Genomic DNA, 26,833 nt, shown 5'->3' on the forward strand with positions numbered 1-26,833 from the left:
GAATAATGTTTGCTGTAGTTTTATTAATCTCCAATAAGCAAGATCTCTCCAGTGGTTCCCATGGCTTAAAAGTCAAGGTGTTTAAAAAACCAAATGGTGGCTTCTTTCCTTAGCAGTGGGAACTGCAATTACATAATGTACAGTTCCAACTTGGGATGTAGTTTCCTCCACAAGGCCAAATGCAAATATGAGAAAGTGTGGAAATGCAGAAAGGGCTGTATAGATAGGGTTTATGATTGCATAGATCCTAAATAAAAAAAAAACCTGTCACAATAAACATTTGGGAAAGATTCACTTGTTCATTGGATTTGAGTGTTTATATGCCTACTACTTCATAAAGTGTAATGGAATGTAAGTAACTGAAGAGATGTTAAAAATGTATGCCTCCAAGTGCAAAAGTAGTTCAGCTGTGATATGGGTAAATTGCTAGCCAAACGTTTTACCTTCAAAATCCAAACCAGTATATGCTTGCGTAGCAAGCTGCTCAGACTCATTGGCGGGCGCAGCAATAAAACAACCAGCACATTTGCAATGTTAAGCAGAGTCCAGCTTGGGTTTTAAATTGGATGGGGAACCACAAGTTGAGATTCCTGCATCACAGGGAGTTGGACTAGATGACCCTTAGGAGTCCCTTCCACCTGTACGATTCTGTTGTTCTGTGATTCTATGCTCCCTTGTCTGCAGTGGGAGCTGAGTTGTGGCGCCTATGAGTGTCTGTGCCTGCTGGTGGTGTTGCATGTGGCTGCTGTTTGCTCACCAGCTGGCGACAGCTTGACCTTTGCCTAAGACAGCGAAATGGCTTGTGCTGGCCTTCCTCCAGATCCCCTTACCCTCTGAAGTAAGGTGATTGTTGACCTGAAAAAGAGCATTTTCAGAGGTGGCACACATACTTTGTAATCCTCTCCCCAGCAGGGTTTTCCTGGTAACTACATTGCTGTCATTTCAATGCCAGGCAGAGAGTCTATTATTCTCCCACTTTTAAAAAAGATTTCAAGCCATGGTTTGAGTTCTATCTTATCTATCTATCTATCTATCTATCTATCTATCTATCTATCTTTATCCGCTGCTTATTTTGCAGCTTTTTTGGTGCTGTCACTGGTTGCATTATTTTATTTTTTTACTGGCACTTGTTCAGAAGGTGTCAGTGTGGTGTAGTTGTTGTCAGTCTAGAATCAGAAAGACCTGAGTTCAGATCTCCATCCAACCGCAATGCTCAGCGTTCACCAGTTCTCAGCCTGGTGAGAATCTGCTTTACAGGGTTGTTTTGAGCATACAATGGGGTAGGAGAACCATGAATGCTTCCTTGGGTTCGTTGGAGGAAAAGTGGGGTATAAATGAAATAAATAATCTTGGAGATGGGACCAAAAAGCCACTCATATTTAACTTTCTGTATGTTCTTTTTTACAGTGATACACAAGTTTCTCAACTAAGGTGCCACTATTCTGGATAAGATCTGAGAGAATATTCACTTAAGTCCTATCAGTTAAACTTTCTCATTTTGCTCTTCTTTGAAGGCGACTTAGTTCAGATTACCTTATAGATGATATATGACACCTGCAAAGTTAAATCAAATATTTGGATTAGACACTTTTATGTGCTAGACAGGCAGGCTTTTATTCTGTTTTGTGTAGGTGTTCTTTGATACAAATATGATGGTTTCAAGTGGTAATGTGACTGCTATTTATGTATTTATTACCTAAAATTGTGCTGCATTTTTTTTTTAAAAAAAAGAAGCCCCCACCTGCAGGGTTACAGTCTAAAAGTAAAAGTAAGACACTTTAAGGAGGAAAGGAAGAGGTGTAAAAAGAAAGGTCAATTGGGGAAAGGCAGGATGAACAGATGTTTCCTGAGGTAAAGGTAAAGGGACCCCTGACCATTAGGTCCGGTCGTGACCGACTCTGGGGTTGCGGCACTCATCTCGCTTTATTGGCCGAGGGAGCTGGCGTACAGCTTCCGGGTCATGTGGCCAGCATGACTAAGCCGCTTCTGGCGAACCAGAGCAGCGCACGGAAACACTGTTTAGCTTCCCGCAGGAGCGGTACCTATTTATGTACTTGCACTTTGACGTGCTTTTGAACTGCAAGGTTGGCAGGAGCAGGGACCGAGCAACGGGAGCTCACCCCGTCGCAGGGATTCGAACCGCTGACCTTCTGATCGGTAAGTCCTAGGCTCTGTGGTTTAACCCACAGCGCCACCCACATCCCTGTTTCCTGAGGTACTCAGAGGTAAAAAAATAAAAAAGAGGAATAGAATCTGATGCCTCTGAGGGCTGCAAGGACATTCCAGGGCTAGAAAGCAGCAAGGGGAAAGAGATAAAAGGAGAGGAAATACAGTAATCTTAGACTTAGCTAGAAGATTGTTACATATAAAGAGTCTGGGGTTAAAGATAAAGAGCAAGAGTGGGCAACATTTTTGCTGCCAAGGGTTTGCATGCTGGCAGACAGAGACTACTTGGATTTACCTAATTCAAAATAAAGACCAACAGGATTCAAATTTCACCATGGCTACCTCAGGTTTTGCAGTCTACTGAGAAGTAAGTCCTAATGAGTTTGATGGTTACTCTCAAATATATACACAGAAGGGGTTTGGAAGTAGAGTGGTACTTCGGGTTACAGACGCTTCAGGTTACATACGCTTCAGGTTAGACTCTGCTAACCCAGAAATAGTACCTCGGGTTAAGAACTTTGCTTCAGGATGAGAACAGTAATTGTGCGGCGGTGGCACGGCAGCGGCAGGAGGACCCATTAGCTAAAGTGGTGCTTCAGGTTAAGAACAGTTTCAGGTTAAGAACGGACCTCTGGAACGAATTAAGTACTTAACCCGAGGTACCACTGTACATGAGTTTATTACAACAACTAATCTAGAAAGCATACAGTAAAAGTAATTCCTTTCTTTAGAACAGACAGCACATACACAATGCATCTGGAGAGAGAGAGACAAGACTATCCATTTGTTCTGAGCCGGATGGTGTATGTGTGGAGAGGAAATTTATTTTCCCCAAGCCATAACACTGGGGATAAAGTAAACTCTCATCAACTCTGATGAGATGGAAGAATAAGGCCACATAAAATGAAGCTTCCCCACCTGTGATATAGAGCAGTATGGTAGGCAGTAGGTAGAAGCAGCTTAAACTGGAGATGAATTACCAAGGGAGTTCAGAGGAGAGGAGAGTATAAATATTTGAATGAGCAGCAAAAAATATCAACCAAGCAAGAGCATTTTAAGACAGTAGCTTAAGAGTAGAAACAGGAAGACCGAAATGTAGAATATTCTAATAAGCAGTGAAGGAAATAACAAGAAATTGAACTAAACTTGCAATAGTGGCTTAGAATAAAGAGAGGAAATTCTCAATATATTTACCAACTGAAAACAGCAAGGCTTGCTTGACAAGACTATGGACAAAAGGAGGTAAGATTCCAAACCTGAGAACAATAAGCAGCCCTTATGGTATCATCAAGAACAGGCTGAGATACAGGAGAAAGAGAAGATTTTTAAAAGCCAGACAGTGGGAATAAATACTGCTGAAATTTGATGTTTCCGTACTGATTTTAATTACTGTATGTTGAAGGTAATAACTTGTAAGTAATTTTGCAAGTTATTACTAACGGTGGCTGCAAAAATTGTGTTGGCAGGAAACGTGATTCATCCCTACATTATAGAAAGGCTTTTCAAGGTTTTAGAAATCGCACAAATGGACGAGCTAATGGATATGGTTCACCAGAGCAACGGGGGGAGTTGTTCCTGTTGAATGGTACAAAAAGCTGACTCCTTTTAGCTAGAACTGGAATGCCAATTGTAATACCTCGAAAGGTCATAGGCACCTACTTAGCATTTCATAAACGATTGAAAAACACGCAGACCCAATCTCTTGCTTGTTAGATAATGCCCTGCAACCGCTTGAACTCTCAGAGGACTGTGTCTCACAGCAGCACGAACTCTCCAGGTATGTTGTATAAGCTGACTTTGAGAGTGGTGGGAAAGCAGTTGAGAGAGCTGCGGAGCCTGGGGCCACCGCGCTTGTGACACGAAGGCGAGAACATAACGGCATCAAGTGAGACTAGTTGTTTTATTCAGTCTCTTATGAAAGAAAAGTCTATTTAAAATCTGCAGGAGACCTGTAGATCTACTTGCTGCATTGGGGAATGGGGTGGGGCCTGTCAGGCTCAGGTGTTAAAACTAAAAGCGACGGGATCGTGGTCAGGTTGAAATTGGTCATGGCTTCTGTTCCATGTGGCAGGCCAAGGTATATGGTCATGTTGTGGCTGCTTTTATTTGGTCACACATTAAGTAGTACTGTATAATGGTTTAATGAAATGAAAAATGACTAAATGTTTTTTGGGGAAAAGGTTCAACATGTTGTCCCCCCCCCCCCCCCCATGGGGCTATATTGAAAGCGAGGAGAGCACTTTGAAATCTCATTGGGTTAATGATAAACTGATGGTTGTTTCTCTGGTAGCTAACATGTGAGTGTTGTAACCCGAGATCATGTGAGAGGTACTGGGTTGCAAAATCTCCATTTTGCAGGGAATTGCCTTTTGAGTCTTTTCTCCCAAACTCAATGAATGTGTAAAAGAAGCTCTCCTGAAGGGAGAGTAAACAGTCTGGAGGCTGTGGGGAGAGAGAGACCTTTGCTTTAAGATCAGCTTGGATCATTTTCCTATTTTGTAAGATGCTAAGCCTATGCTGGAGATCGTATGTATATTTGGGACCCGTTTCATTTGATGTTTCTGCTTTATTTCAATGAGTTCTGCCAGTAAAAGTTTGAATATTTTTATGGGTGTGGACAATGAGGAGCCGTTTCTTATGCTTCGTATCTGCAACACGTTGAGTGCTCGTCCAGAAAAGTTCAGACCCTCCAGTGCTAGGCTCACGAGGCGCTTTCCTTCTCGTTGCTTAGGACTTCGTAGCAGCCGGGGAAGCGCCGCAAAAGCCCCTTCAGGGCGCGCGGGAGGAGCGAGCCGCCCGCTTTCCCGCCCTCGCCGGCCTCCTGGGGCGCACGCAGCGCTCGCGCCCTCCGCAGCCCGCCCAAACGCGCGGCAATGCCGGGCGGCGAGGCGCCCCTCCGGGGAGCGCGACGTAGGCGCCGCTCCTGCCCCCGACGGCCTTTTCTGCGGGGCTTCTAGCGGCAAGCCAGTGTGCGCGCAGAAGGCGGCGCCTGAGGCGAGGTGGCGCGGGGCGGCGTCCTGCTCCCCCGCCCCGTTTCTGGGCTGCCTCCTCCGAGCCGGCAGGGCGGCTTCCTGCTCTTAGTGCCCGGACTGGATCGGGGAAGCACCTGCAGCGCGCCGCCGAGAGGGTGCAGCTTGCCGGGGCTTGAAGCGTCGCAAGGAGCCTGGGCTGGGGAGCGCGCAGCCTCGTCCCTTCCTTCCTATCCATCCGCGGGGCAAAAGGAGAGAGAGAGGGGAAAGTCCGCTTTTGGTTGCTGCCGGGGCTTGGCGAGCGGCTTCGCAGCGCGAGGGAAGGAGCTAAGCAGGAGAGTTGCTGGAAAGTGGAGGTGAGCGAGCCAAGGAGCCGGCGCCGAGGCGTGCGGGAAGTTTGGGTAGGAGCTGCGAATTGGTCAGATCCGTTAAAAAAGGGCTCCGCGCGCAGCCCGAGCCTTGCGGCGTGATTCCTCGGGTGCAAGTCCCGCTTGTTCCCGGCGAAGACCTCGTAGCATTGCAGCCTTAAAGCGCGAGGATAGCGCCGTAGCTTAGCTAAAGGGGCTAGATATGTGCATGAGATCCGGTCCAACTTGATTTCAAAGAGAGAACCAGTTCCAGCATCTAAACGCCGCCTGCTTTTTTTAGGTTACCAAGATTCTAAGAAAAACCCCAAGTGCTCCCTTCCTTCTTGCCGGGTGCAAGGAACTGGGTGGCGTAGACTGTCTGTAAAGGCGTTGGCAGGGACTTTCTCTGCTATTTTTCCTCTCTTGAACTCCTGAGATTCCTGCTGAAATGGAATGCTGTGGTGCATCGCCTGTTATCAGCCTAATGGTTCATCACATGTAATAAGTCGAGTCAGTCTCCTTTCTTTCTTCTCAATGCCTGGCCTTCGTTCCTCGTTAGGCAGGAAGAAAGCAAACTTCGGGAGCTGCTATAGTTGATATTTTGCATTCTGGCTTAATAAACAAGGGCATGTAACAAAAGAGAACCAAAAAGTGAGATTGCTTACTTTCTCTTTTTTCCCTCCAAAGTCCAGACCTCACTTTACTCAAAATCTGCTCAGTGGCAGGACCAAGGTGTGTATGGTTTAGAATAGATCATCGTGTCTTGCACGGTATGTTTAGGGTGGTCTTGAATTCGTATGGGACGGGTGGTGACTTGTAGTTTCTGTGACCCAGAGCCAAGCTGCTGTCAGGTTCTAATTACCTCCTTCATCCATAAGATAAATTATTGGTACTAGTAACTGCCTGCATGGGAAATGGCACCCACTTTACCCCCATATGAAAGTAGGTTTTCCTGGAACTGTGATAGGTAAATAAATTTAAATATAATTTATAAGTGTGATATGCATCAAAGATTAGTTTTTTTTAAAAAAAAAGACTGCATGATGAAAAATTAGTGGATTTTATTTTTAGAAGGAGAACGCTATGTGTGTAAGCTATAATTGATCATCACTGTTTTGGCTTTCAGATAATTGGGCTTAGTTGTCATCATAGTGCCTTTTTATTTTCCTAAAGTGAATCTGCCTCTGCATTTTATAATGTATGGATGAACATGGATGAACCAAGTGACCCTTAAGAATAAAACTTCACTTTTATCAAATTTAGGAGAAATCAGTCATCCTTAGAACGGAAGAGCTCAGTACGTTTTTCAACAAGGAGTTATGGTGTTTTCACTTAAAAACTAGATGCCAAAATACTGTGAATATTATGCTTAGTATTTATAGAATATACTTTCTGGTTGCATGCACTGTGTTCACTGTACTGTGTGTAACAATATAATTTAAGATTTCATCTCTGTCGGGAATCTAATGCTTGTAGTTTAGCTCCCTTGTGTCCATTGTTTAAGGTCTCATTTGAAATTTAAGTGACAAAGAGGACTTGGACTTGTTTTGTTTGAGAGAGCCTTGTAAATAGTAAGAGCTAATCTTTCAAGAGCTGAAAGCATAAAGTCAGCTGCTTATTTATATTCAGGATAAACTTGTTTTAGTTATTCTGTACATTGGTGTATGTGTACATGAGACACAGTCCTTTTTTTGTCTTGGTCAAGCCCAGGTAAAGTTAAGGGAGACCTTAACTTGGTTTATGTCTTAGAGCAGCTTCTTAGAATTTGTTCCCTGCATGAGGTTGCCACCTGCAGAGGCAAGCAGTGTCAGTATGACATATATATAGTTGCACGCCACCCCAAATTCTTCAGTGGTGCAATATTCCAGGTTGTAGGTGCTTACACAGGGATCATGTTTCCTTCAGAATGAGGGTCAGTGGAGATGGTATATTTATGATGCACGGTTTATTTACACATACAGTGGTACCTCAGGTTACAGACGCTTCAGGTTACAGACACTTCAGGTTACAGACTCCGCTAACCCAGAAATTGTACCTCTGGTTAAGAACTTTACCTCAGGATGAGAACAGAAATCGCGTGGCGGCGGCGTGGTGACAGCGGGAGGCCCCATTAGCTAAAGTGGTACCTCAGGTTAAGAACAGTTTCAGGTTAAGAACGGACCTCCAGAACGAATTAAGTTCTTAACCCGAGGTACCACTGTATATCCAACCTGTGATGGAAGGGATCACAGCATTAACACCCCAAGAGGGCCTTGCTGGTCCCATAGTCACAGCCTTGGATTCAAACAGAAATCAAACATTTCTCTGCTTGTTGTCCCCACTCCCACCCCTTTCTAGCTTCTAGCTCCTATCACTCAACTCTCTACTCTGGCCCTATGTCTTTCTAACTGCCAACAAGTTGAGGGAAGGAGGGCACCCACCCATTTGCTCTCTGATGCTGAGCCACTTCCTTTGTTACCTTAATGGCCCATTTCCTAGGCTATATACCCTCACCAGGAATTTGAATCCTTGCTTATATTTTAACACTTGTAACTCTTGCTGGATCCAGAGATTAGAAGGGTTGCCAGCATACAGCCTACTCCCCTCATCCCAAACTCATACCACTATCATAAAAAAAAGGATCTTGGCTGCTCAGTCCTATGCAGGTCTACTCAGAAGTAACGTGCATAGGGCTAAGTAAGGGTGTAAAGGACTGCTGCATAAGTTTGCCTGTTTAATCATTTATGACACATTCTGATTTGACAATGGTGTAACTGGAAATGAGTCTAGACTCAGTTTCAGATATGAGATTCAAATTAGCTGCGAGAAAGCAGTTGACTTCCATCTGACTTCATGGGCCATTTTACGCTAAGAGAGTTTCTCCAAGTGTTTTTCATGCATATCCCCCCCTCCCTGCAAGGCCCCCTTCTAGTCATTTTATAGCAAGCAATCTTGACTTTGTACCTGCATCTCCATTTTCACACTCCTTGATGTTTCCACAGACTTTGCTTGTAGAGTATGTCAGATCTCACAAAGAGATATATCCCCTTCTGTAGTATATGGGGGAAAATGTTTTCCATGTTATGATACAAAACATCTTTCATTTGGTAATATCTGTTTATTACCTCAGGCAATGTATTTTCACAGTTGTCGATCCATTGGCAAATGACATTTTCCTTTTATGAAAAGTTATTCAAAATTTATTTATTTATTTTTTTTATTCCCAGTTATCTCCCTCTTTCTCCCAAGGAGACCAGGCCAGTGGGCATAATTTTATTTTATGTTTCTTCCCACTGTAGGTTAGGATGAAACATGGTGGCTTGCTCAAAGTGGCACTGAGATCTTCGTGGCTGAGCAGATCCCAGCCTGATCCAACACTTTATATGCGATCATTCAGACTTCTGGTGGCACCGCACTAGCTCTCCATTTATGTATTTTATTATTATTCTACAAAGTCCTGAGTACAATTCACAGAGTAATCCTGTACATGTCTACTCAAAAAGAAACCCTGTTAAGTTCAAAGAGCCTTCCTCCCTGAATGTGGTTACAGTGGTACCTCGGGTTACATACGCTTCAGGTTACAGACTCCGCTAACCCAGAAATAGTGCTTCAGGTTAAGAACTTTGCTTCAGGATGAGAATAGAAATCGTGCTCTGGCGGCACGGCAGCAGCTGGAGGCCCCATTAGCTAAAGCGGTGCTTCAGGTTAAGAACAGTTTCAGGTTAAGAACGGACCTCCGGAACGAATTAAGTACTTAACCCAAGGTACCACTGTACAGGATTTTAGCCAGATCCTGCAGTCCTGTAGCCTCTGATATGATGATCCAGCATCCATAGAAAGCTTCTCCTTCTCCAAGTTTGGAGAGAGAGGCCTGATATTAGATGTTCTCTAACTACCGCTGCGGAAACATGCATGGGTCTTTTTCTACTTACATTGGGGTATTCTAAGGACACACCAGGAGAAGGCTTGGATTGAAAAACACAGAACCAAACAAGAGATGAAACTATGCCAGCCAAGGAACTGGCATATTTTATTTCCCTCTTGTTCCCAGTGGGAGGAAAATTGTTAACAGTCCCACCACCAGCATCCACACAATAAACAGAAAAGGATGGTCCCCTGACCTCACTTCCATCCTGCAAGGATGATAAGTTCATTGGATTGCAGTGGTTCAACTACCTTTGGTAGTCTCCCCTTGCACTGTTAATGCATTTTTTGGGGTGGAAATGCCAGCGAATGACAGCAGAAATGAGAGAACATGCATCAGAATTTACACACACTGTGCCTAATCATGTGGAATGGAAAAACAATTTTATTCAGGTGTTTTTGCGCTTTTTTTCAGTTAGTTTTCTTTTTCATACCAGTACATTTCAGATGAGAAAACATGGAGCTCACAACACCTTGAGACAGAATATTCTCACTTGATATGTTTTGTATCAAGAATGAGCTTTTCATTACTTTTTTTTTAAAGGTAAACCTTTCATTTTTCAGAACTGAATATGGCTTAAAAATCTGAATGCAGTAAAAGATAAGATTGAAAGACTGCATCAAACAAACAAACATGTAATATAATTTAACAGCAACGGGAACATAGTGGTATTGTCCCCGTCCCCCCAAAAAAGTTAGCAATACTTTAGAATGGGAATGGATAACTTGTTGTCCTCAAGACTCCCATTCCCATCAGTCCCAGCCAACATGGCCAATGGTCAGCGATGATGGGAGTTGTAGTCCAATAACATCTGGAGGGCCACAGGTTCCCTGCCCCTATTTACATGGTAAGTGGAATGATGAGAGGGAAAGAATTACTTTCATGCAAGATAAGGGAATTAGTTTTTCTTTGTAACCTTTGAAGATGGACATTTAGACTGTAATTCTATAATCTTGGAGTAAGTTCGTTGAAAACAAGGATTGCTTCTGACTAGATGATGTAGGATTGTTCTGACATAAAATCCCAGTTCATCCTTGATTGTTGTCTCAGGGTGGTCTTATATTGTCTAGTTTCTTGAGGCCCCTGGAGTGGGGGTGGTTGTAATAATTGGCAGTTTTTGTGGTGCGTTCCAGATAGCATTGTCCTGTAGCAGGTCTGTAGTTTTGTAGCATCCAACCCACAGTATTGAGCTCCTGAAAAGGTGCAATTTTGTTCGTTGGCTTACCCATTGCCTCAGTGAGCAATGTAGGAGTAATGGGGACATTATTGGTTAGTGCCTATAGCATCAGTCGAGGTTAGTCGCTTTTCAGCTACAACAGCTCTCACAGCAAATTAAAAAGGAGAAAAATACTATTCTTGCATTAATTAACTTTAGCATTTGTTAACATTAGTGTTATTTGCAAACCTAAACAAGATAGAATAGAAAAGATTGAACAGTCAGGTGGTAGCTCTGTCCTTCTGGCTCCTCCAGAAGGGTGTTGAACTCAGGAAGCCAACTGCAATCTCTTCAAGAGTCTCAGCCTGCTGCTTTTTTGCACACATTAATTAACTTAAATATTAATTAGCTTAAATATATGCAGTCTTAAAGTAGATCATTGCTTGCAATTGCCAATGCAGTTTTAGGCATGTCTATTCATTGGTGAGTCCCAGATATGTGTGTATAGGACTGGAGTCTTAAGAATATAGTCCTGTGCATCTTTACCTAGCAGCAAGTCCCACTGAACTTACCGGTAAGTGGGGCTTACTTCTGAGTAGAACTGCACAGGATTCTGCTGCATCTAGATTGTGCTGCTTCTTACTGGAAGATTGAGTGCAGGTTAAAAAGAAGACAGACCCAAAGAGAAAGGAACCCACTTTTTAATGTTTGAGTATGACATAATGGGTTTAGAAAATTAATGAGAGCTGCCTGATGGAAATAATAAGAGTAATATCCAGATGGCAAGCTTGATCTGCTCTCAGTTTACTGTTTGCTAAATGGGAGGACAATCGGGTGCTTTGAAAAACAATTTTGTTTGCTTTTGTTTTATTTCCTGTATTATTCTTGTCATTGAGCCTGTCCTTGCCCTGTCATCATGGCCATTCTCAGTGTTGATTTATGGGAAACTAGTATCAGTTTATATTGATTTAAATCAGGGGAGATTAAGTTATTGACTTAAATCCCAAAGAAAATGGGACAGTTTAAAGTTCTGATTGAAATCAAGTTTCCAGATTTCTGATTTATATTTTTGTACTGAGTAGGGCATCCTAATGTATACATATTGCTTGCCATAACAAGTAAAACATATCTGCTTGCAACTAAATAGAGATGTTATATTATCCACTACAGAATATTTATATCTGCAGAATTTATGTATTTGCACTGCAGAATTTATATCTGCATCCTGTAGCAACTTGATAGAATTTTAAAAGTTTAAAAAAAAATCTGATCTAGCGTGTTTTAAAGAGATTTATTTGTTTTTAAATTATTGTTTATTTATCATTGAAAATTTATTTTTGTTCACCCTGGCTAGTGGAGGAGGAAGACACAGCTCAGGATAAGCAGTGGATCTGTTCCTATAAAGAACATCTTTATTAATTTTTGTCATTTGTATCTCAAGAGTTGCCCCAGTAATCTGTGAACCACTATGGTGCAGGTATGAGTTTTTTATGTTCTTCCTGTCCAGTAGTATCTACAGTACTTGAATCTACATCAGAGAGAAAGAGAACAGATGATCTCCCAAATTCCACCTAAAAAAAGTTCTGCATGTATTCTATTTGTATGTTTCTTTCTTCTTCTTTTTTAAAGAAATACTTCCAGCTTTTAAGTTAACCTCTCTCCAGTATAAACGGTATAACATATCTCTGGGGTACACTGAGTGTATTAATAGTTTAAGGCTATATAAAGTTTTACACATAAATTGCTGCATATAGTTATGTTTGGTTTACATTTCTGAAGTTTTCTCCACCATCGTAGCATCTAGAGACTTAATTATTTCCGAGGAAAGCTCAGATGGTGAAGAACAAGGCAGTTGCTTCAGAGAAGTGCTGATACACTATACAGCCATGCACAGGCTGCTACCAATCCCTTGTTATGCAAAGAGAACAAAAAATACACATAAAAGGCAACACATTGAGGCTGAACAGATGGCCCCAGGGAGACAATTTAGAGTAGGACCTATCTCATGAGGGTGTTGCCTACACTGGGATTGCAGGACCCTGTACAGCACTAGCCACAATGACTATTCTTAAGCAATTTGCCAAGTGTGGCAGGAGAGGATGCCAAGTGTGGCAGGAAGATTCAATGACAATCAAAGAAACTTTTATTTTTTGGCTATACAACCAGAAACAGTATCCATGCCTCTATTCAAGAGCATGAGCGCATGATAGTGCGCACCCCGGACATATTGTTATGAACAGGGTTTTTCAACTCTGACAAATATGAATGAGAAAAGAGAAAGCCTTCTTTATATTGATGAGATGAGAGTTTCTTTGTCTCAAATTAGACCTAATATAAATAAGATTACCTGGCAAAAGTAAGTTCACACCTCTCATGGGATTTATATACATACCTAAGGTACGTAGGTAAGAGGTTTGTTTATAATTATATTTGGGGAATGATACATGTTCTTTTGTAGCTGTTTGGGTTTATACTTTCTGGGTATAAAGCACTTATAGGAGTTGTTTGTTTTCCAATGTATTTCTTTCTTATCAATAAAAAAAATGGTGTGACATGAGCAAATTTTTATTCTGAAAGTATGGACTAGGAAACAAAGCTTGAGAACCGCTGGACTGGAGAAGGGGAACCTGTGACCCTCGAGATGTTGGTAGACTCCATATTTCATTGGCCGAAGCCAACATGGATACTGATCAGAGATTTGTAGTCTACCATCTTGAGGGTTAGAGTTTCCCAATTCCTGCTGTAGATGTCATTTCCTATATATATTGCTCAATTCTTCATCATCAAGGTCCTGCAACTGAAACAACCCTCATGACCTTTTAGGCCTAATGCCAAGGTTGCAGACTGAAGCATGGCTCTGAACTGAGAAGATTATTTACTTAATGAGGTCATAAATTGAAGTGATATTCAATGGACATTCCCCAGTTGAACATTTTTATTTAAAGTATAGCAATCAAGATGATTGCCTCTGATGACGTTAAATGTTTTTGTCCTAGGCTGACCTTTTGAGGAAAGATGCTAATCAGCAATGGGAAAATAATACTAAAACACAGAACTCCAGAAAATAAATGTTGAGACAGGGCATATGTATCACAAATTCATGTCAGTATGTTGTAAGGGTTCATCCTTTTGTTTAGGATGACCAAAAATTGCAGTATGTTTCCAGTATAGTTTGCAAAACTATCTAGCATTGCAATCATTACCAACCAATTTCCTCAAAAAGGTAAGAATACCCAAAGTTGACCCTTCTTGAATTTGATAGACATTACAATTCTCGGCAACAGCCACAGATTTTAGAGTGTGACCCCCCCCCCCGACAAATACTGCTTCTTAGCAGTTCGAAAGCATGCCTGTGCAAGTGAATAAATAGGGACCGCTGTGGCAGGAAGGTAAATGGTGTTTCCGTGTGCTCTGGCTTCTGTCACAGTCCACCAGTAATGGTTTAGTCATGCTGGCCACATGACCCGGAGAACTGTCTGTGGACAAACTCAGGCTCCATTGGCTTGAAAGTGAGATGAGCGCCACAATCCCATAGTCCAGTCGCCTTTGATTAATTATTGTGAGGCTTTTGCTAGGCTGTTCCAGAATAATTAATCTGAGAATTTCTTACCAAAAGTAAGTATTGCTGAATCGTAGAATTGTAGAGTTGGAAGGGACCCCAAGGGTCATCTAGTGCAATGCAAGAATCTCAGCTAAAGCACCCATGACAGATGGCCATCCAACCTTGGCTTTAAAACCTCCAATGAAGGCAAGTCCACAACCTCCTGAGGGAGACTGTTGTGCGTTTTAAGAGCTCTTACTGTCAGAAGGTTCTTCCTGATGTTTACTCAGAATCTCCTTTCTTGTAACTTGAAAACAAGCTTGCTCCATCCTCCATGTTGACAGTAGATATCTGAAGATGACTATCATATCACCTCAGTCTTTTCTTTACCAGGCTAAACATACCCAGTTCCCTCAACCGTTCCTCATAATTCTTGAGGTTTCTAGACCCAGCTTGAGAATTACTCTACTATAGATTCCGGTATTTGTTGCGTTTTTGGTTTTTAGTTCCTTAAGAAAATGTTTTATGTTGTACTACAGGATGGTTTCTTTTTAAAATGACGCAATACATGGGGGGGGGGCGGAATTGTTTTAAAGAGTTTCATTCTTTTTCTGTTTGGTTTTGAAAACTTTTCTAACACCTGTTTTTCCTCTTCTATTTTGTTAATGTTGTTATTAAGAGCAATCCTCTCCAGTTGTAATTGAGCACTGTTGCCATATCATATTCAGAAGGTTACAGATGAGTATCTTTTTATCTTGGGTCAGTAGCTGACTTAGACTAACCCATGAATCCAACATCTGCAGGACTCTCTGGTAGAGACCCCTATTAACCTTGATAGTACTTCTTGACAGATTAGTTTACTGGTAAAATAGATCAGCCTTCCTTGACGTTGTTCCCATCAGCTGTGGCGGCTGGGCCTGGTGGGAGCTGTATTTCAAAACATCTAGAGGGCACCAGGTTGGGAAAGGCTGTCTTAGTTCACTGGCACAATCATTTTGAGATGCCCTTTCACACTTTGTCAGAACATGTCTCCCTTGACGGAGACAGCTGAAGCAGGAAGAAAGACAACTAGAGCACAAGTAGTTCTCATCTTTCTCTGAAGCTGGCCAATTGCTAAATATATCATTTTCGAAAGACTATGCTGTGGCAGTCGTGGTGGCAAAGTAACTTCCCTTCTTGGCTGCCAATGTGTCTGCAAAGTCTTGTACAGTAGAGCTGTTCTGGTTGGTAAATGAAAGAGAGAGGCAGAGAAGCACCAAATGCAAACAGAACAGAGCAGACAACAGCAGCAAAAGACAATACCTCAGATTAATATGGAAAAATAGGACGTTTAACATTGGACATCTTTCTGTTTCACTAAACTTTTATATATTTTTTCAGTGCCACCTTGAAGCTTTGTCATTGTGTTTGCTTTTTCCAGTTGGTGCATGACCTGGTAAGACCCAGCACTCTTCATCTGAACGTTGAGTCATCATCTGTTTGCTGGAATGAATTTGCTGTTAATGGTGCAGGCAAAATATTTTGAATTCAGTTCAGCTTGGGAGTCTCAAGTTAGGATGCAGAGTTTGAGTGTTCTTCACCTCAGTTTTGTCCTGTTCATTTGGATCATTTTCAGTCTGCCTCTCCCTAAAGCAGACTTGATTGTGGGGTAGTATGTGCCCTGAGTGCTCACTGGAGGGACAGGTCGTGAAGCTGAGACTCCAATACTTTGGCCACCTCATGAGAAGAGAAGACTCCTTGGAAAAGACCCTGATGTTGGGAAAGATGGAGGGCACAAGGAGAAGGGGACGACAGAGGACGAGATGGTTGGACAGTGTTCTCAAAGCAACCAGCATGCATTTGACTAAACTGCAGGAGGCAGTGGAGGACAGGAGTGTCTGGCGTGCTCTGGTCCATTGGGTCACGAAGAGTCGGACACGACTAAACGACTAAACAACAACAACATGTGCAACTTAATGGAGACTGGGTTCTTTGCTGTCTGGGGTTGTTAATGCCTCATTAAGAGAAAGGAGAAGGTCGGGTTTGCAATTCAGCTCTGGCTCAAAAAACTACTCTTGCCAACTGTGGTCCTGTCTCCAGCCTTTCCTTTTTGAAGCAGGCTATTGAACAAGCAGACGCTATTGAATTGCATCAGGTTTCTAGAACCGTACCAGTTTAATTTAGTAGTCTGGTTATGACACTGAGATACCTGTTATTGCCTTGATGGAGAACCTTTTTTGAATTCCAGAATCCAAGCAGAAGAGGGTTCAAGTTAGTTTACAGTAGCAAAATCAACACTTTTGTGGCACCTTACACACTTAACACATTTACTATGGCATGAACTCCTGTATCACATTCATCTCCACAAATCAATCAGAGTATCATATTTAATCAAATACAGGACATCTGATCTATTATTTGTTTGTGCTCTGATAACCCAGTAATACTTAACAAGCTGCCCTGGGACTTATCTTAACTGGCTCACAGCCCACAGTGAGCATATTGCTCTTGTACCTTATGCCTACTTCTGTGACAAGCCATAAACCACACACAGAGGGCAGATCCTGTCTTGAATAATAATTGTATCTTCCTTCTGCCACTGAAGTATGTTTTATTACACCCCCCGCTTGAACAGCATATCAAAAAGTATTGGCTCTACTCAGCACAGCCTAGACTTGAGCATGTTCCTTTGGGACCTTGTGAGAGGAACAGATAATGTGTGTGTTTTCTGAAAACTGCCATTCCAAATCTATATAACTTTTACCATCTTCTGAGTCATCAAATGTCTCTAGTTGGCAAGTCATGTGGATGAGCAGAGGTTCTTTGAGTGTTTCATAAGGTTGCCTGTAAAGCTAGTTTTTAAGGCTCAGCTTTGTCTTTTCAGTTTTCCTCTTTCTCCGTTACATGCTCTCTGAAAAGTAGAGTATTAGCCATCACTTTTGCAGTGTTGCCTTTCCAGTTTCACTTTGTGATTAAGGTAATAGTTTAACATAGAGGTTTTCAACCTTTTTGAGTCCACAGTTCCCTTGACCAACTACATGAAGCCTGCACTCCCCCCCACAAATAAGATTTATATTCCACTTGATTGTCAAGAAAAACTGCAACTTTGGGGTCCACAAAGCAAAGCATAGCCAACTAACAATGGATTGTGGCTTCCTGGGAGCTCCACAGCTCTTCTGTTATCCATAACAGGCAGACCTCCCCCACCCCCCACCCCCACCCCAGTAACTTGCCATACATGGCCTGTGAATTGGATTTTGCTTGGTCACAAGTTGCTGACGTCTGTTAAAAAACCATTGCAGGGCAGAGGCTTAATGACCTGGTTGTATAGCAGCATGACCTGAATAGCTCTAGAGACAGAAATAAAGAGGCAATAGTTGAGTTTCACCCTTCATATGTGCTGGGTGTAGGATTGCATCCTTTGGGTTTGGCAGAATGAGTACAGGAAAGCTAAACAATGTCTAGTTGGACTTCAAAGAGTTCCTTCAGTAATTCTATGAGATTCTAAAGTAGAAATGCTTGATTGATTCAGAGTTTGTATTGTCCCATGCTTTCTGCATCTTCCGCAGTTAGAAGTTCCACGGGTAAAGAGAACTGGAGCTTTATCATGTCTTTGTAATGTCTTACATTAGATCATAGGATAGCATCAGTTGCTGAAAGAGAGTGACGGCACCTTAAGAAGCTTCAGCAATAAACATTGGTGAAATACAGCCCATCATCAGCCAGATTTACAGGAATATAGTCACATAATTGAGGGAGGTTTCTTTTATTAAAAAAAGCACAGGTCAGACAGTATATGGAATTGTGATAATTAAATTATTAAGTTATTCACAGTGATAATTCATTAAAACAAACAAATAATTGTTTGTAACCAGGCATCTTGACACTGGTAGGCTAATTAACATAATTAGCTTTTCTCCAATTCAGTCTACAAGTGATAGTAAGAGTATCCCTCTGGAATGAGTATACGGTGTATGTGCGTGAGAGAGAGAGACTATTTCTTGTGGAGATGGGAAAGTTAATTGTGCAAATGAGAATAGGGGAAGGGATCCAAATGTAGAATTAAGTCTCTTGTCTTCTTTCCGGGAGGGGGGCGTATTTTAAGATTAAGTGCACAAACCTATGTATATTTACTTAAAAGAGTATCCACTATGTTCAATAGTGGATAACTGAAATTAACTTCATTTCAGTTAGTTGTGAATAGGAGTGCAACCTTAATTTTTTGGGCCTTGGATTCTGTTGTCTTGTTTCATATTAGGTACACTGAAAACTTGGCTTTCGCCCAAGAGTGGTTAGTCTCTTTTCACAAAATGCCTTTGATGATATTATAAACGTTAACTCTTGGGAAGTAGATAGGATGTATTCCTTAGAGGAATACTTTAAAGTCTGTTTAGCTTTTAATTTTGATATCTAATATGCTTTCTTTTAGAGTTGCCAAAGGCTTCCAGCTTCCAGTGTTTAACAAGAACATTAATAATAATAACTTTATCAGTGAAATGTATGAAGACGTACATACCTGGTTAGATTTCTGTGTTATTACTGATATACCCTTTACCCTCTGCAATAGACAACCTTGATCTGCCTTCCATCCCCACCTGCCGCACTGGCTTTTCTTATGTGGTATTGATTTATATCCTCATATGAACCTCAAAACCAGGTTTGTTGACAAGCAGGACTTAGGAAGGCCTCATTGCAGTCATACTGAAAAGTTTAAAAGTTTCTAATTTATATAAATGTGCATTTTAAAGTTCAGGGTGTTTACCTTTAATGCTGCTATTATATGATGCAGACTTCAAATCTAATAATTTTTGTAGATGCAATAGCAAAGAATATTGGTTCCAAAGGGCAGAGAAATAACCACACCAGCTTCAGGGCAGTGCTCCTTTTCTTCCGTGTGCTGGGGATCCCTGAATCTGCTCCAGACATGCTCCTGAAACTCGCCTCTCTATGGAGCATCGCCAATGGAGCAGCCATGGTGGCAGAGCTTTCCACTTCCAGTTAAGGGAAAATACCAGCAGAGGAACACCCTCTCTGCCCTTGGAAGGGGAGAGTTGCACCCTAAGTTATATAGAGCGCCAATAGATACATTGTTTTGCCCATTTTATTTCTCTAATTCTCTGCAGTCAGCACATCCACAACATTCTCTACCAAATCATAATGGTATGGGTTTTTTTTAGCTCCAATAAGAATTTTCGGAAATAATAAAATAGTTATCTACTGTAGTCTCATAGCTGTAAATTATTCAAACCCCCTGAGCTTTCCTATCCCAATAAGTCCATCCAATAATTTTAATAAACATTGTATTTATCCAGTGTTTGCTGTAGAATGCTTATTTAAATCCCACAACATGCATATTTGATACAAACTGTCAATACAATATAAATAAAGTCTATTACGTAACTAGATCTTCATCTTCTTCTCTCACAAAGACCATTTTTTCCTGTTACCTGAATATAATAAAATCACAAGTTGGATCAAAAACTGTTATATATTTTAATAGAAAATGTACAGAGATTTCAAGAGAAGTCATTTAAAAGCTGTTTCCTAAAGGTACAACAAAAGTGAATGCCAAAAACTGGCTGTAGGGTATATATTGCCTCAGTGTTTCCATCTGCAAGGGAAATTGGTTGTGTCTTCATATTTGCTGATTGGAACTTTGTAGATAAAATATTGTTAATAATAACATTGGACTCCGTTAACAAATGACAGAATGTTTTGTGCTCCCACGTATAAATTTTAACAAATTTAGCAATAATGTAAAGACGTAAAAGAGAACGTGAGCCAGAACATACAACTTGGTTTAGGATCTTAGGGCACAGACAGACCTCATGGAAACAGAAGGTCTGGGAGAAAATATAGAATTATCATATTGCTTGCTTTAAATCGTTAGTTATGGGGGATTGGCAGGGACCGGTTAACAACAGTTGCTTAACCCCTGAACATTCTTTGGTGAGAGAGATTGGCTTGGCTGAACTTTTACCATCATTCATTCTTGGTCTTCAACAGAATAGTCCGAAGGACTTTCCCCAGGCAAGACCAAACGTTGGAGATTATTGTGCCCTCCCTTTCTTCCCACATCAGTCTGTGGCACCTGTGCAGATTCCTCTCTTCTGGTTAATCATACAAGATGTCCAGGAAAAATAATTATGGATAGATTGGAATGATTAATTTGTGTAGTCATCTATACACAGATGGTGTTAATTGGCCTGCAGCCTGATGCAAATTTACAAGGAATTCACATTGCCTTCTTGTAAGTCATTTGCAAGAAATAAATTAGAATAATGATAAAATGTGAACGACTCTGTGGTTTACAGTTATTTAAAAATGTTACGTGTGCCCTTCATTTAAGCATATAAAATTACTTGCACAAGAACAAGCGGCCCCCTTGTGATACTGTAAATCCTCACCGGCCTTTTGTGGTCCAGAATTCTTTGCTCCAAGCCCATTTTGTACTGGCTGGTTAGCAAGTGGCAGCCATTCGCTGCTGGTGCTGGAGGCAGGATTTACACTTTCTCCCTCCCCATATACATTAACATTTAACTCTGAAAATATAATTGCTTTTGGAACAAATCCTACTCAAGAGGGAAATTGAAGAGCAGCTGATAAAACCCTGAAATGAAATTAAAGCATTAAACCTGGTTAGTTTTGCAGATTTTTTTCTTTTCAAGTTCACCCACTGTTCTCTTTGGAGAACACAGAAGTGTGGTGACCCATAATAGATTGTTTTCATGTGCTAATAGCTTGGCAAGTGTGAACTTAATATCTGTTTCTAAGACATTCTAGATAGCTCACCGTCATATTGTTAGTCGTCTCTGAAAGTAGCTGCCACTGCACATTAGTCACTATAGTTAACTTCACCATAAAAGCTGCAATAAACTAATAACAGTCTTCCTATTTGTTCTTTTCCTTTGTCAGTAACCTGGTTATTGCCTGTCTGCCTTCCTTGGCTAAGCCACATCAATCTAAACCAAATCTGCTTAGAGGAGACAGCAGACCCGGGCGAAGTCACAAAGATGACTTCACAGTGACAGACAGAAATTGGTATTCACATAGATTTTTCATTTTGTTGAATGCCTGGCCTGTATGCAACTAACAGTCCTTCGGAAGTTCAGGTTATCATACTGTGCCTTGGTAAGAAGTGCTATAAAAAGGATGGTAAAGAATTAAAAAATAAATAAATTAACATTTCTATACTGTTCTTCATCAGAGGATCATCACAGGGCGGTTTACAATATAAAAACACAATGCTCAGCTGTTGCTGTTCCTCCTCCTTCATTACTATGTTCTGCAAAATAGGAAGTCTAAATTCTGTGCCACAAGAAAATAATAAGAATAAGAATAAAATAAGAATAATTTATTATTTATACCCCGCCCATCTGGCTGGGTTTCCCCAGCCACTCTGGGCAGCTTCCAACAAAACATTAAAAGTACAAGAAAACGTCAGACATTAAAAACTTCCCTAAACAGGGCTGCTCTTAGAATAAATGATGCAGTTGCAATTATTGTATATGCAGATATACTTATTTGTGTAAACTTTTATCTCTTTTGCTCTCTACGATTATTCTGTGACTGACTGAATGGCATTCAACTCAGAGGAGATCTGTTGAAATTAAGAAGACTAACTTAGTCATATTTATTAATTTCAATGGGTATACTCTGAGTGAAACATAGTGGGTTCTACCCACTGTATTTGCCTTCGGTGGCTGAACTTTCAGAAGGCTTGTCGTCTGGGAATTTTTCTTAGCCAGCTGCCAGCACCAGTCACTAGGATGTGCCCAGCTCTTTATACAACAGACACTCCTGGTCATAGGGATAATTGTTTTACTAACATTCTCTCATGATTGATAGTTGATTTTAATAGGTTTCATGTAAATGTGTATGTCTTAACTAAAACCTTCCTTTGCATCGTGGTGTCTGATGTTCTTCCATTGTCCTTTATACTGTACTTGGTTTAGAAGTGAGCTACATACATACACAGACCACAATATACATTCAAAGCACTCTTATACTACTTGAAGAATCCTGGCTTCTCCCAAAGACTCTTGGGAACTGTAGTTTGTTAAGGGTGCTGAGAGCTGTTAGGAGACACTTAACAAACTACAGTTCCCATGTTTGTATTGGGGAAACTGTAACATAAGTGGTATAAGATTGCTTTAAATGTACTGTTTGGATGTGACAGCAATGTGGGTAATGCTCCCATTTTGTATATAAAGGCCATTCAGTCTGCTGAACATTTCTTCAGGACAGAAGTGGGAGAGCTGTAGTCTTGATTTCCTCCATATGTCAAAAGTTTCTTGTCTCAGAGGAGCAAGCAGGCTTGATATGGAGCTGAGTTTTGGCCTAGTTCTTTCACTGATGTGCAAAACCATAACATCTGAGCAATGGGACTAAGAAGGGACACATTCAGACCCAGCCTGTGAACTAAAATTCAGAAGAAGAGGTTTTAAGAAAGCGCCAACAGCTTTACTTAACAGTAGCATGTATTTCAGTTTTCAAACTCTTAAGGTATGCTTTACCAATAAACAGCATCTGTTGCAATATTCTTTAAACAATAAAGGAAAGAGTATAATGAGCTCCTTTCTTTTTTAAACATGGCTAGTTGCTTTTGGTTGTTTATAAATAAACTGCATAGATGGCAAACTTTGCAAGTTTGCATCTGTGTAACAAGGGATATAAATTTAAAACTGCTAATACTGTATTTATAAAATTCTTTATAAAACCTGGGCCCTGTTGGACTGTTGCTATGCATTAATCTGCCACAGACCTTTTATAAGGACTGCTGTATTACAAAGAATTCTAAAGTAAATCAATTCCTGACAGATGCTGAAGTATTGTGTACTCTCCTCTAATGCTGGATTGAGCAGATGAGACCAATAGTGGGTCTAACGGTCAAGAAGGCTTCAGAGGGAAATGAGGGACAGATGTCAACCTGGGAAGGTAACCCATCTAGGAGAAGTAAAACGCTGATCCTAAACCTTTGCTGCCTATACTCATGCATGAGAAAGGCTTCAGGGATATACCACGAGGAAAAGCCATAATTTGTGAATAAATCATGGGAAAAAATGAAAGATTGGGCCAGTGTGGAGGTTCTTAAATAGTAACTACCAAATATGCTGTTCAGAAGAGTGACTATTATGTTTCTTTTCAGACTTGTTCTATGTCAGATTTCTTGCAATGTGCTGAAGCTTGTGTTTATATTATATTCTCTTCATAAAATGGTCTACTGTTAACATAATCATGAATAGTTAATAGGTTTCCATTGTCATTTTGGCAAAATCATGAGAATGCTAGAAGTTTCTAGATATTTCCCCAGTGAGCAAGAACAAACTGGGCCAAGTTAACTCTCTCTTAGCTTTATCTTATCTTTCTTGTGAAGGCAACGAGGATGGGCAGGGATCCATCTATGTGTGCTGTCTAGTGTCCCTTGGAGCAATGGCTAATAAAGCCATTTTTACAAAATGGGCTCAATAAGGCATTTTTAAAGTGTAGTTTAAAATGCCTTATTGAGTCTACCGTCCATTAGTAGTATGGCTTTCCTAGATTACTGTACAATAACAGAGTGATGTATGGTGTGGAAGGCACACACTCAAAGATGGCTCTCAGACAGGAGTTGTTGTCTAGGCCTTGTTCACACACACACACACACACACACACACACACACACACACTGTGCTGGTAAAGGTTTAGGTTCATAAAAAGCGCCTGCAGCTATAAAACAGGAGAAAGGGAGCTGGTGAACATTTAACTCTTCTGTGTTAGTTTTATATGTAATTCATATAGGAAGGAATTTGGGTGGGTTTTTTTGCTTTGTTAACATAAGGAAGCAATAAAAAATGCCCAGCCTCCTGCTGTCCACTCTGATATCACACCTTTGTTACCTTGTTCTGCTGATAGTGTAGCTTATAAGTCCTTATAGATCTTGTACTCAATAGTTTGTTGGAATATATATAGAGAGTGCTATAGTTCTCTTATAATGGTAATGGCGCCCACCTGCATCCCGGTGACTTCTGGCTGAAAAAAAGCCCTGGAAATCAACCAAAGTACCTGTGAACCTAATGCAAGGTGAACAAGAAGATCTGGATTGTTATATCAATTCTGTAATTCCTTGGTTTATATTGTTTGGCAATCATAGTTAGATCTCAGTTTCCTATCAGTTATCCATGCTGGCTTAATTATCTTGTTAAAAATTATTTGTTGATACGACTGATGGACTCAGATGCTTCTTTGAGAGGGCTCCAAATCAAAGATAGACATGATAGACTAATTTGCTGTATATAAAGTTTCTTAAACAGAAGTTTTAAACTTAGAAAACTTTATCACTGAACAGTGAGGTACTATATGGCTTGTATATTATGGGAAGGCCAGCTGTGTGGTTCAATTTTGTGAAATTATGCCCCTAGGTATATCTTTGCAACCCCACTCGAAAAATGATTGTACAAGCCTCGTGAAGGATGTATATGGACAATAGCGAGGCAGCTTTTGACCTGCAGATGGTTATTGCTGCTGATGATTCCAGTTTGACCTTAAGATCCTTCAGGGAATTTGCAAGAGATTAAAGCTGGAAAGAAAAACAAGCTTCTCTTCTTTACAAAATGATTGCCTTTGAGCTAGAGATCTCCAAGACATACAAACTAAAACAGGATGTTATTTATATGAAGCTACTTTCCAAAAATGTTATGGCGATCTCTCAAATAAAGCTGCACGCATCCATTGTCTCTCCCCACCCGCCCCTGATTTTTTCCCTTTAAAAATTCTGAAAATCGTGTGACCAGCCATCAACAGCCTGAGCGGCTAGCCTACAAGACTGCCAGCTGCCTTGAATGAACATGGAGCAAGTCCTCCTGGGAATAAGAAGGCTTGATGTCATCCTGTCACTCCTGGAGAGAATTATGCAGAAAAAAGCACGGCTACCCCCTATGCTTACATAGGGAAAGCTGTCCCCCCCCCCCATACAGTCTGGCCTTGGGAGAGATGGGATGCTCCTAGGTGGACTTACACTGTGTTCATTCAAGGTTAATGGCAGCAAGGAATCCTCTGTGCTGGCTGCTCAGTGTATGAGCAGCTATTTTCAAAAGTTTTAGAGGAAAAAATGGGGGCAGAAGAGAGGCAGCAAGGACTAGATTTAATGGGTCTGCCCTTCCTAAGTAGCTGGCTTTACTGATTTCCCCTCTCCCCTTTGTAGCCCCCATGCTCCTTTGAAAATCCCTACCAAACTTTGCAGTTTTTGTGGCTGCAGTGAGAGGGAGTCAGCAGTCTGAAATTGGGAATCTTCCATAACGGGGTGCAATATTTTGGGATTGTTTCCCTTCCCACTGTACCTCTGCATGACACATCTCTGGCTGCCATGTCTGGTAGGTCCTCCTCACATCCTTGCTAAATTGGGGGGCACCCCTTCTCATTCTGCTCAGAATGGGCCCTTAATTTCTTTCCAAGAGTTCTGTCCTGAAAGCTCCACTCTGTGCATTGATTTTTGTAGCCATCTGTGTTCTGCGTCCAGGACTGTCTTCTCCCACATGAATATACTCAATTTTAAGATCCCTTGAGAAGCTCTTATTTGGGTCGCCCACCCCTACCCCCGGTTGTGGAGTTATCAGAACTGGACCTTCTCAACCAATGCTTTAGGAATTCCTCTTGTGGGGTGAGGGAAATTAGACTGTCTCCAATTTTTTAGTTTTTTGAGGATGTTTGGTGTGACTTGAGTTCAGAGTACAGAGTTCTCACTGCTGTCGATCAATTCTCTTGACTTAGTGTTTTGTATTTTATTATGTTTTAGTTGTTGCTTTAATACATGTTTGGTATTTAATGCTAGTGTTAGGAAACCTCTGAAGACACGCTGTTCTCCTTGGCCTTGAAATGCTCTTGTTGAGCTGCTGTTGTTTCGTGGTTTACTGCTGGTTTTATCTATTAGTTGTGTTTTATTGTTTGCTTTTATCTGGTAAGCTGCTTTGAGAGGGCTTTTGCCCTAAATATCTTCAATAAATAACTCAAGTAAATAAGCTGCCTCTTAGCTCCAAAAGGGTGGGGGGGTGTCAGTATTTTTGAAAACATTTGTTTACTATTCCACAATAATAATAAAAATGTTATGTGCATCTGTAGGATATAGCTTTATGGCAATGTTGGAGAACCTGTGGCACTACAACTTGCATTATTCCTATCAGCCATGCTGGGATAGGGCTGATGGAAACTGGAATTCATTGATATCTGAAGGGCCACAGATTTAGCATAACTCATTACTTCATCAGAAAATCTGAAGATGATGATAGGGGCAGCTTTGCAGATATTTGATAGAAATAAAAAGCAAGGCTAGGAAATGAGAAATGTAATGAAGTAGTTTATGAATAGCAGTGGACTTATGGTTTTGGACATTTTTAACTATAGTGCTTATACAGCATGAAATTAATAATATTAAGTAGGTAACAATTGTCCTTTATCCTTTGAATATGACAGTAGCTTCCTTGCCATCTCATTGTTGTAAGGAATAATTCATTGTAAATGGTTGCATTTTCACTTGGACAGCTAATATATATGTGAGATAAATATATTTAATGGCAAGTTAAGATGGTAAATAAGAATGCACGCTGGGCCCACATTCAGTTTATATATTTTTTGTTCTCAGGGGCACAAATACGAGAATTAGTAAGACTTTGATGTTAGTAAAGGGGAAATAGTAGCACTGGATCTTAGCAGAGGAAATTTCACAAAATGATAAGCAGCGCTGTTTAAAACGATAAGAATGGCAGTGCAGAGAAAGCACCAGATTTTCTTTTAATC

At 40.9% G+C, this 26,833-nt stretch overlaps 1 protein-coding gene across 1 annotated transcript in view; it reads left to right on the forward strand.

The window, feature by feature from the left end:
• Nucleotides 1-5,082: 5,082 nt before the first annotated feature.
• Nucleotides 5,083-26,833, forward strand: part of KCNG2 (potassium voltage-gated channel modifier subfamily G member 2) — a 43,900-nt gene continuing 22,149 nt past the window's right edge. Inside the window, exon 1 of the mRNA XM_028737515.2 lies at nucleotides 5,083-5,491. The gene's annotated coding sequence lies outside the window, so the exon portion shown is untranslated. The remainder of the gene's footprint in view (nucleotides 5,492-26,833) is intronic.

This window comes from Podarcis muralis, chromosome 8 (genome assembly GCF_964188315.1).
Source record: "Podarcis muralis chromosome 8, rPodMur119.hap1.1, whole genome shotgun sequence".
Classification (NCBI taxonomy): Eukaryota; Metazoa; Chordata; class Lepidosauria; order Squamata; family Lacertidae; genus Podarcis; species Podarcis muralis.